The 12,701-nt window shown below is 41.2% G+C and overlaps 1 protein-coding gene across 2 annotated transcripts in view; it reads left to right on the plus strand.

The window, feature by feature from the left end:
- The window catches only part of LOC119475789 (roundabout homolog 1-like), a 119,720-nt gene that overhangs the window by 47,482 nt on the left and 59,537 nt on the right, over nucleotides 1-12,701 (plus strand). The gene's annotated exons all lie outside the window — the stretch shown is intronic.

Genomic DNA, 12,701 nt, shown 5'->3' on the forward strand with positions numbered 1-12,701 from the left:
AATCTAACCTTCAGATAATCCCCCTGCATAAAGTCCTGAAGCAAGAATAACTAAAGCAAACTTTATCGTACGAGGAAACACTTTGATTCTCACTAAAATATACAGTCTTTGTTGTATTACTTTACTTTGTGTCTTCTCACTTTCAACTCAACCAATTGCAGTGATCTAATTATACATGAAACCATAGATTGTATAGAGTCTAATGGACGTAGTCACTGTGACGTCACCCATTGGTTTGTTGAAGCCTCGGCATCTGGATTTTTCGGCCGTAACCATTTAGTTTTTTTGCAACCAGAAGGTTAAGGTTAAGTTAAGTTAAGGTTCTAAGACAAAAACATGGCCAACATTCAGACCGAACAACGCCGTGGTAGGGACGTGTCAATCACAAAGTAGCCACGCCCTAAAGCATCCCCTGCTTTATGGTCTGTTTGACTCTAAATGGGACCATAATTTACTAAATGAACATCATGCTCTATTGAACAAGACTTGAAACTAGCGATAAAGACCATAACCTCATGTTTACAATGTTTATTGAGGTAATAAATCAAGTGAGAAGTAGGGTCCTTTTCTCATAGACTTCTATATAATCTGATTTAGTTTTGCAGCCAGAGGAGTCGCCCCCTAATTTTAAAACACTTCCGCATTGGCTTCACGTTTCAGACCCCGGAGGTTGCCCACTGCATGAAACATAAAAGCCTGTTTTATTTTGTTGCTTTCCTACCGATATTGGTCATTTTTATGATCGAGGGACAGGTGTGAGTTCACTATGCGACCCACCTGTCAGACACGCAGCAGCTGTGCGTCTGCTTTAGTCCCCCAGGTTTAAACAAGTGCTGAGTGTGTCCCTAACAGGTGACAGTGTCAACTCGCTGAATCGTAGAGCTGTTAAGTGTCAAGTGTGTGGCGATGCCAGTTAAACAGCCTTTCACTGCAGTGCGTCTCAGGCAGGAATCTGTCAGGTTGCATGCAGCAGCCAAACGTGTCTGTGTGTATATATATGTTAGTTAGAGTGATGGAATGAAGCTTGTGGAGAAGCAGACAGAGGGCAGAGGGCAGAGGGCAAAAGGTCAAGGCTTACGACCATCAGAATAGGGTTGAATGCAGATGGTGTGTGAATCCCTATGGGACACAGGTTCTACAAGTCCAAAAACACTGGGGTCTGGTTAACAACAAGACTGCACTGAAAGAAGGAAGTGTTGGTAACAAGGGTTAACAACCGCAGCAGTGCCCTCACACACCGCATAGCTCCCCATCCCCTTACCGTCCATCCCCTGCTCTGCTCAGCTGCGTCAGCTTACTGAGCTCTCTACCCGGCCAGGCTCGGTCTCCAGGGCACATACTTCGTAAAGGGTTTTAGAATAATAATACCCCGCTAGTATCCGTTTCACCTTTTGAATTATAATGAAAGAGATGGTCAAACGGTATCACGGTAATGCTAGATCAGCACTCTAACCCCGAGAAGCTCAGCCCTCTAGGGGGAGAGTTTATTACTCGGAGTTCGCTAAATTTACCGTCAGGTTTTAAGGTCGAGGGAGAAAGGAACACAGGGAGGACTTGTTGAAGCTGCCCGGATGAGTTATGTCTCCCCCCGGTTCATCCTTCAGAGGTCACACAGATTCATGGGTCACCCTGGGGCTGGATAGTAAAACAGAACCCCCTTTGGCAAATGCTGCTGAGTTAGGGAGTTTATAAGAGGCATGAGAAGCTGGGGAGTGTTAAAAGGAGGATTGACCTCACTGTGTCAATAGCCCAACGTGTCAGATCATTTGTCTGGTCTTGTTAATGGGATACTTGTTAATCTTTTAATGACTTTAATGTAGCTTCGACTAAAGGGAACTGTATTCAAAATAATGACTGGGTTTCGAGCTGACGTGTTACTCTTTTGTGTGATACGCAGTAAGCTGATGCTTTTGAATAATTTGCTTTGACAGCCTGTGCACACACACAAAGTATCATCATGTTTCACTTATTGAGTTTGTCACTCAAAAATCACTCAGGCAATAATGCCGTGCGATGACACTCACAGTAATAGAGCGGAATCATGGATTGCAATCATTTTCCAGTATAAAGTCACAATAGCTTTCAAACTGACTCCAAAATACACTGGATGCTCACTGATCTCGTCCTGCTTCAGTTGGTACATGTCAACCAGCAACAGTGAAAACAACAGCTGTACGCAGCTCTCCAGCGCGTGCCAACGTTTTTTTGGCCGTTCTGTATCTTCCGCGCGCCACGCACAGTCGATCACACACGGGTCCACTACACAGGTAAAACACAGTCTGTTTATATCGCAGAATCACATCTGCACATGTTGAATGTAAACCAGCGTGTTACCGCTCTTCATGAACACATCTGGATGGGTGTTTGTCAGTGTAGCGGGCTGGAGGATGATCTGAGATTCACTCTGTCACTTGTCTTTTTGAAAACTGGTAGTGTAAATGCGAATCCAATTGTATTGTCAAACATTGTACATAGCACAGCACACAGTGCATTTAACCCATCCTAGTATATTAGGGGTCAGTGCCTCGAGCACCTCGGCAGTGCCCAGCTACCAGTCCACTCTCCATACTTGGTCTGTGCGGGGACTTGAACCAGCGACCCTCCGGTTCCCGAGCCATGTCCCCACGGACTGAGCTACTGCCACCTCCTGCGTAGTATAGTTGTAGTGTATTTTATTGCTAAACTGTGTCGCTGTGAACCGACCAGGTTAACATTGTGTTGATGGTCAAAACGCACACACACTCAGGTGTGCAATGCTGGACATTGGAGGGTGCATTGTCTGTGGTGCACGGCCCTTAAGAAGAAGAAGAAGAAGAAGAAAGGCACTTTATTATTCCCCGAAGGGAAATTCAATTTACCACTCTGTGTCCTGTGTTTACTGTTCTGTGTTTTACTGAACATCCAGCGTGCTAGTTAAATACTGACTGTGTCAGGTGTGTGCACATTTGGATATAAATAGGAGCTAGTACAGGCACAGCCTCATTTCCCAGATCAGTAACATTAACCACTAGCCATTAGTGCTTTATTTTAATTATGCTGATGGCTGTTCATTACCTTAAAGGGGAACACCATCTAGATTAAGAATTCCATTATGTTATTTCCATGGCCTAGGAAAGTTCAATCGATATTTGTGAACATGAGCTACTCTCTCTCAAGGCCAGAAACCAGAGAAGTAAGTCTCGAACTTGTGATGTCATAGGGTATAAAGTCTGGAGCTGTTCCATAGGCAATCAATGGGAGACTGATTTTGTGGACCCACAGAATGTTTGCTTTCTTTTTTATACCCAAATGAGCTTTATTATATTGTAGTGTTGTCAGTTGTGAAACAGAAAATGTTCCCATATACTCAGAACATTACCCTGGGTGCTCTCGGTGTCATTTGGAACATCTCTCCCCATTCATTGTCTATGGAGCAGATTCAGACTTTCTACCCTATGACATCACAAGTTTTTCACAAGAGTTTTAGCACTCTAGTTTTTAGATTTGGGAGAGAGTTGTTCATGCTTACTAATATTTTTTTGGACTGTCTTAGACCATAGGAACAACATGTATGAATTTTGAATATGGGTGTAGTTCCCCTTTAACCTTACCTTAAACCTTTTTTTGCGGGTTCCACCTACATCCCCAAAGTGAACCCTTCACTTTAGCGCTATCATTAGGTCAGCATTTTATTTGTGCAATTCTTTGAGTTATGACCAAATACCTGCACAACTAATGACCTTCCCATCAGCCTCAGCTGTTTTTAGTGTTTAGTGCTAATTGCATGCTAACATGCTAAATTAAGACTGTGAAGATGGTAAACCTTACACCTGCTTAACATCAGCATGTTAGCATTGTCATTGTGAGCAAGTTAGCATATGAATTTAGCATTTAACAGAAAGCACCGCTTCAATGAGCCAGTAGCACATTTGTAGAGTAAATTATGGACTCTCAGTGCACTGGAGATATGATGGCATTAGTCAATACAATGAATAATTTATGCTCCGCACCTGCCCCTAAAAATAAACGTTAAGAAGCCGTGGTTAATACATGATTGGCCGTCTTGAATATCTTGTCACTTTATATCTATATGATGAGTTCATGGACTTGGCTACTCAGGCAGGTACGTCGACAAAAGTCTCACGGAGCATTAGTCATTTCATCTTTCATCGACAAAGTAAATGAGAAAGCTACAGTGGAAAATTAATTACTTCTAAAAGCTTCAAGTCGATTCCAAATGAATTTACAGTATTATAACTTTTTCCTGTGCCGCTTTGATTCAAGCGAAGTAAGGGAGGGATGATGAAAAGCGGGGAGACGGCTGACAAAAGACAGGCTGGCAGGCAGAAAGCGACGGGAGCAGGAACGGAGTGACAGGGACAGACGGAAACAGAAGCGAGGGAGGAAGAAGTGTCTGTCCTTCAAGGCACAGAAGTGAAACTAGTTTGCAGAAAATTGAGGTGACGTGGTAGAGACAGTGACAGATGTAGTATGTGCTGGTGCCTGAAGCGTGACCATAGGGTTGAAATACTGTGTAAGCACACACAACATGCTCAAACACACACACACACACACACACACACACACACACACACACACACACACATGGACTAGTGGAGCCCTATCTGAAAGTGAAAGAGATGAAATAAGAGAGAAAAAAAAGACATATAACTTAGTTCCTATCCAATAAATGTCACAGAAGACACTCAGCATATTTTTTTCTCTGCCTGCAGGGACCCTAGAGGACCCTGGGAAATGAACATATGTCCTATTGACCTCAGCCACTTGATTCAATCATGGAGCGCTTTATTGAGGTGAAGGCAAAGTCACAGCCTGTGTACTCTAAAGGTTATTGGATAGTAGACCTGTTTTTAAGTTCCGTAAGGGAGAGGAATAAATGTTATTCTTAAACTAATTGGACACTGCCATTTGCTAGAGGAAAGAGAGGCTTGTGGCAGGGCTGAAGGTTAGGACACTGCAGTGATGAAGTAATGAGCTACGGGAAAAGACAACAGTACAGCTACATCACTGCTTACGCGTGAGAGTGTATGAAGCACACAAATACATTTACAAGGCACAGCTGCTAAAGTCAAAAGAAAAACATCAAACATAACATTATATTAGGGCTGTCAATCGATTAAAATATTTGATTGCATGATTGTCCATAGTTAATTGCGAATAATTGAAAATTGATTGCACATTTTTATCTGTTCAAAATGTACCTTAAAGTATTTAATACTCTTGTCAACATGGGAGTGGACAAATATGCTTGCTTTATGCAAATATATGTATATATTTATTATCATTGGAAATCAATTAACAACACAAAACAATGACAAATATTGTCCAGAAACCCTCACAGGTACTGCGTTTAGCATACAAAATATGTTTAAATCATAACATGGCAAACTCAAGCCCAACAGGCAACAACAGCTGTCAGTGTGACAGTGTGCTGACTTGACTATGACTTGCCCCAAACTGCATGTGATTATCATAAAGTGGACATGTCTGTAAAGGGGAGACTCTTGGGTACCCATAGAACCCATTTTCATTCACATATCTTGAGGTCAGAGGTCAAGGGACCCCTTTGAAAATGGCCATGCCAGTTTTTCCTTGCCAAAATGTAGCGCAACTTTGGAGCGTTATTTATCCTCCTTCATGACAAGCTAGTATGACATGGTTTGTACCAATGGATTCCTTAGATTGATACCAGTATCTTCACTCTATCTTAGCTTTAAAACTGAGCCCGCTACAACCTAAAAATTACAAGTTGCGTTAACGCATTATTATCGCGTTAACTTTGACAGCCCTTGTTAAAATATTTTATTTTGGCAGCTAAACGTATAGATATATGTAAGATGATTATAAATGGCAATAGAACAGTTTAACACAGAAAATGAAGCAGTCTTGATTAGATTTCTTGCAACTTCCAATGCATGCGACTTTAGGTATGAATCCAAATACAGACACAGATTTTTTTTTATTTAGCGAATGCAAATGCAGATAAAGTTGCATTACACCTGTTAGGTAGCATACATACATTATTTTTAAGTAGAAGACTTTATATGTTTCAATTGTGCACCACATAGCAGAGTAACCACAGTTAAGCCTGATTTGTATCCCTATAAAAGGCTTGTTTCCTCGTCTCAGGGTTTCTCCAAGTACATAAAATGTTTCATATGTGAATAGCCAACTCAGTGTTTGTGCATCCTCCATCTTTTTAACATTATGGCTAAGCGAAATATTGTTACTTCCCAATGATAAAAAGGATAATAGACAACAACAACAAAAAAGAAAAAAAATGGTATCAGTGAGATGTAATAGTGGACATATCCAGATCTCAGCTGAGCACATACAAATCTATGCTTCTTAGGTGCTTTATATAAAACATACATCTCCACACTGTATTAATATTTCATCATCCTAAATGTATGCAGTTTTGTTTTCTTTTCATAACTTGAAAAGGGAAAGCCAGAGGGAGACGTGATGGCGTGTGGTAATTGCATGAATGCATTAACGTGACGGACATGTTCATCGTAACACCGTGCTCTCTGAAGTGGATCATGGGATATGCGCGGTTCAGTCAGACTGCCAGATTGACAGCTTAAGGTGGGACCCCTGGTCTGCCTCCCTGTCCGCTCTTCTTTGATTGTAATCTTGTGTTGGGAACGAGTGGGTTCAGGAGACGTACGTGGCAGCGAAGAGAGAGAGAGAGGCGGATTCTCAGAGGTCGCATTTCCCCTCTGCCTGCCCCTATCCATTAACTAATGGCTCCCCACTTCAAATGGCTGTCACTGTCACTGACAGCATCCTGTCTGTAGTCACTCCGGATAAAAGCAATAAAAGATCCTAAGTGGCAGTGGAGCGGTATGTCTCAGGAAAGTTGTCATTTTCTCTCCACAAGGACCAGGAGTGATATTGTTTGATTGACAAACACAGACACATTGTAAATGCTCTTCATCCACAGCCACAGAGTCAGATATCAGTGTTTACTTCCAATTGCCTGTGACAGTCTGTGAATGCTGCGCTAGCCCTCTCGTTCCTCATCCTGTTTTCCGCTCCCTTGTTCTCTTCCCAGTTGGCCTATGGTTAGATCAGTCAGTGAATAAGTATCACACTCCGGGGACAGCTGGTTTGTGTTTACAGTCTGGAGACTGGGGCGAGTGCACTGCAAGTATTGTCTAAACAATTTTAGTCGCTATATTCCCCTAGGCTCAGCGTTTCCAAGAGCCAGATTTGTGCCAGAGTGTCAGGAACGCAGGGAAAGAGTTTGTTTGGCTCGCAGCGGCACGGTGAAGGGAGAAGAGAGGGGAAGTACTCAAGAGCTTCTGACAAAGACCATATGGTTCCTGGGTGTGTGGCAATATTATTTATCAGAATGTAAAGGCGGTTCCTTTCGTATGTGTCCGTGTGTGCAATGTGTCAGGACTGTGCTCTATACACGTGTGTCAACCAAACTTGAAAACCTTGAGACCTCAAAAATAGGGAGGATTTCAAAACCAAAGCAGGGGGTCTCGGGCTCCTTCCCCACAAAAAAATGTAGTTTCAGAGACTTTCCTGCATTCTGGTGACTTTTAAAAAATGAAAATAGCTAAATAAGTACACTGCAACAGTATTTTTATGTTAAACAGGCCTACTTTTAATTTTACTTTTAATTCTCAGGAAAGAAAACTGAATAATTTGCCTCTCTAAACTTGTGTGTCATTTTTTGCCCCTGCTTGAGTATTTATTTCTCTTAGTACTTCTCTCTCCGTCTTTCACTCACTGAAAATCCTTTCAGACACAGAGCGACAACAGCACCACTGCACTCTGAAACCCATTATTTCCAATGGCTTGAGCGAGCGCAGCTCAAACTCCGTTCTGTCGCAAGCAGCTCTCTTCCACCAGGGAAACGACATTTGGTGTAGCTCTGTTGTTGTCTGGGTGGGAACAGTATAGGGCTTACACATAGGGCTGCACAATTAATAGAATATTAATTGCGATCACGATTTGGACTTCCCACAATTAAATGAACAATGATCAAATGCGATATTGAAGTTTAAAAGGGCGTGCTCTGCTCATGGAGAACTCTGTCGAAACAAGCGCTTCCTAACATGAGACCATCCAGATGTGTTGGCTTCACTGTTGGGGAGCTGTCTCGCCGCTGCACGCGCCCTACAGCAGCTGCCTGTAAAAAAAATTACCTGAATGTTGCGGCTGCAGTCCAGATTAGAAGAGTAATATACTGTATATTACTTGTTATGCCAACAAGCAAAACAAACATGCACTGAATTCAGGTGAAGACAAATCTTATTTTAAGTCTTATTTTATATGCAAAGAGTTGTTAATTAGCAGGAATGTAGTACAACATGGAAGTGAAAGCAGTGCTCTGTTTATTTAAATGTGAAATACGATTAGATTAATAAGATAAGATAAGATATTTAAAAGTGCAATGACAATATTTTGTCCCTAAAATCAATGAATAATCATGATAAATAATCAGGATCTCAATATTGATCAAAATAATTGTGATTTTTATTTTGGCCATAATCGTGCAGTCCTACTTATACATGCTGTGCAGTGCTAGAAACAGGTTGAGATAAGGAAAAGGAAAACAAGGTTGGCAAAAATACATGAGTATTGTGACCCCGGCAGGAAACTTGGAGAAGGTAATGAAAAAAAGGGAGTCTCCCTGGAAAATCAGGAGGATTGGCAAGTATGGTGTCAACTGAAACAGTCGCTACTGTGACAGGAAAGATAGGAGTGACCTTCACATCTTTACATTCTTTGACAGATTACTGAATTATACCATTAATTATTTTTTTTCACACTTTCTCTGACAAAAGGGAGCTTTCATTTTGCTATAGGGATGCCTTGTAGCCATGTCAAGAAAATAAAAGAAATGTCTGCTTTACATGTGATATAATAAGCTGTCAGGCACTGTGAATTATCTGCACTGTTTAAGGTTCCTCTATTACAGACATATGAAGCCTTCTTTATTGGCATATGTTGTGTGTACACTTTTCTCTTTTCATGCATATCTTTGGAGGATAAGCCGTGGAGAGACAGACGTGCCGCAATGAGAGTCAAATCAACAAATCTGTCTGTTGAAGTTAGACTTTGTGTACAGTATGCCTCTGTGCGCCCATATGTGGGTGACATGATATGCTTTGGGTGGCTCTCCATTTCTTCTTCATGTTGGATATAATTTTGCTATGAGTAATGTATTCAGCTGTGGTTGTTGCTGGGGAGACACACTGTTTGGCTCGGCCCATTTCCCCCCCGACACTAAATCATTTCCCCCCTTTTTTCCCGCTCGGCGCTGAACCTCAGTGCTGGTGGCATTTCCCCGCAGCCTTCGAAGCAGCCAGATTTTTATCCATTTCCGATAAAACTCCATGCTCGGTGTGTCATGTTACTCTGATGTCATATGTATTTTATTCACCCATTTGCTGATTTGTAACACGGAAAGAGAAACCTCCCAGAGGGGCCAAAATAACCAGCACTCATGTGCTTAGCTGCAGAAGTGTTTCCAACAAACTGAAATTAATTAACAGTGAAAACCCATCATCAAGTCACAACTTGCAACAAACCCTGTAATGACATAAGCTATGATATGTCTAGTGTGCCCTATATTTTACTTGTGAATTTGTCAGTGTGGAAGTATTAAGGGCTTACAGTATGGTTGAGTAATCCTGCTGTCAATGAGAGAAGAGGGATGGTTGTGAATTTGCTGAGATGTTAGCCTTTTCCATCCTCCATCTGTCACTCCTTAACGCCACAGTAAACAGCACCCACCAGCCACATCTGTGCTCGGGGTTAATGCTATTTCCAGCAGGGGTCAAAGGTTGGGTCACTATTTCATCTCAACCTTGTGTCAGTTTCATTTGCCAAACATTTCCGCCTGCTCTCTCAAAATACGTGGTAACATATAAAAGTTATCAAGCTCAGTGCATCTCTGACAGTCCCTTCAGGGCGTGAGAATGAAAAATGAACAATCTCCCAGATGTGCGCTGTGTAATTGTGGTATGATGATTGTTTGTTAGTGTTTATCATTAAAATGCCAACTTTTTAGACTATCATTAAGCTAATCAAAATTCTTATGCGATCTAGAAGAGGCGGACATTCTGTTTTGTTGCTGCCAACCATAATCAAATATTCTGAATGAATACCCGACAGCCAAATTGCACAAATGTTTTGAAGCAATATAGACCAACATTCTTTCTTTGCTTAACAAAGTAAAATAATGCCTATCGATTTAAATGCTCTGCTTGCTCTTGGCTTACGGCAGTGCACTTGCTGTTGTGTCCACCACATAGGCACAGAGGCTCTTTCCTCTCATATACACAATTTAAACTCAAACTATTAATGCTAGTCTTTGAACAAGCCACATCAGCTTTCCTGCGATAGTCGCCTCCTTATCTAATTAACAAACATGAACACACGTCTTGTCCTGCACCTTAGCTCATTGTGCGAGCAACCAAACAAGCATTCACTGAGAAAAACTGCTTACGTCAGTTTGCAAGCTAGATAGATAATTAGCCGGTCAGCTGCAGCATATTAAACACAATGTAAACTGACCTACAAATGTTACTTTGGTTTGTTAAGATGTTAGTGTGGTCCTTACCCCTCACCACCACTGTTAACAGCACACATTCTGCCCATGGTTTGTAAGCTATAAGGCAAGATTACTTTTTCTCTTATTCCCCTGCTGGGGCTCTGCCTGCAAGCTGCTGTCAATCAAACACAAACACACCCCTCCAGCTGCTAAAAGATATTTCTGATATTTAGACCTTTTTTTGTTAGCTTTAATAATAAATAACTTTTGACAACAAATTGAAAATGATACAGACATTAGGCTGCTATGACCTGGCAGTCAATATAAAGTATATTGCTTAATAGAGGTGGGGGAAAATATCAACCAGCATAGTTTCGTGATATTTTGCGTGGCAATATCGTATCGATACACAGACGTCAAGTATTGATCTTTTATTATATAAACTATTACTATTGCAAATACAATAAGGCTGTTAATCGATTGAAATATTTAATTGTGATTAATTGTATGATTGTCCATGCCATACCATACCAGTATCTTCACTCTAGCTTTAAAACTGAGCACGCTACAACCTAAAAATCGCAAGTTGCGTTAATGCGTTAAAGAAATTAGTGGCATTAAAATTAATTTCCATTAACGAATTATTATCACGTTAACTTTGACAGCCCTAAAATACAAATTAAACTTTTTGCTAACAATTGCTTTTTCAGTCCACTATTGTGCTGAGTTTTTTTTTCTGGTGCAGTCATGGGTAAAGTCAGTGGGATTGGCAGGAAGTTAGTCAAAACAAAGATGGAGACATCGGAGAGAGAAATCAGAAATGCGCCGTCCGCGTTTCAATCAAACGTCTGGACTTATTTTGGATTTTTTTTGCGAGGAAGGGAAGCAGGACTTGAGTGTGACACAAAATGTGCGAGGATGGTCGTATGAAAATATTGTCACTAATATCTGATCTAGCTATTTGAGTCAGTATTGGCCCTATATCTGATCTGGTATCGGTATCAGTGCATTCCTAATCAATATTTGCTAAACAGGTATGTAGCCAACCAGCTGAAATAGTTTGGTTTACCTGAGAGGTAAAGCTAAATATCATCTGCATAGTAATGAACTGAGATGCATGCTATTATGATATGGTGAGAACCTAATATTGATAAAACATTGAAGCACACATAATCAAATCAGATCATTTTTTGAAACATTGCAGGGCAATCTGAGAGATACTACACTTTGCTGAATACTGTATCGCAATACAGTACTTCACAGAAATTACACCGCAGAGAAGCAGCCACAGACACTTGGAATCAGAGATGTGATCATTTGCCAGTGCAGCAGCAGAGTATTAGACTGTTAATGCAGTATTGTTCCTACTGCTTACCAGCCACAACCAAAGATTCTGGTATATTCTCTAATAGGCTGCAGATGTGGTGATTTATAACATGCAGTGGATTAGGGGACAAAGAGTGAGAGAGAGGGGTGGTTCCTCAATGGAAAGCAGAATAATGAGGTGAACAGTTCCAAGGCACATTCAACCATTCCTGTGCCTGCCTGGCTGTCAGTTCTGCATCCCCTATTTTCTGCCGTTTTCCTCCTCCTCCCCCTCCTCTTCCTCCTTCTGGAGCATCGCTTCATCTCTTTCTCCTGTGGGAATACTTTGGAATGTGCAGACAGGTTTCTGATGGAGCTGCTGTTGTTGAAGCTGCTTACTGAAAGCTTTGATGACCAGTGATGTGTTCCCCATTATTGTCACTACAAATTGTATGTATGTCTATCTGTGTACGGTGCGCAGTATGCAGAGGCAGACACCAAAACAAGGGTGTGTCTCTGTGTTTTCAAGTTGATGCTGCCCTATCCTTAAAACGTAGTGGTCGAAAAACATAACATTATTTAAATTAAATTGATTTTTTGAATTAAATAGTGCCAAAAATTGTGTTTGAACTTGACTTGCATCACCACACTGCCACTTTAAGGGGATGTGCTTTTTCTATCTTCTATCAACAGCCTTTTTGTTATGTTGACATTGCAAGATTCAAATTCAATATTTTGCCAATTAATTGTGTTGCTATGCGTGGTTGTGGTGATAATTAATATTCACAATCTCTGTGTTTGCTTAGCTGGCAGCTTCCTTCCACACCCAGAGACAAAATTCCCTTTTTCTCTGTGTTATCAAGGCCAATATTCAAGGTCT

Source organism: Sebastes umbrosus, chromosome 17, assembly GCF_015220745.1.
Source record: "Sebastes umbrosus isolate fSebUmb1 chromosome 17, fSebUmb1.pri, whole genome shotgun sequence".
Taxonomy (NCBI): Eukaryota; Metazoa; Chordata; class Actinopteri; order Perciformes; family Sebastidae; genus Sebastes; species Sebastes umbrosus.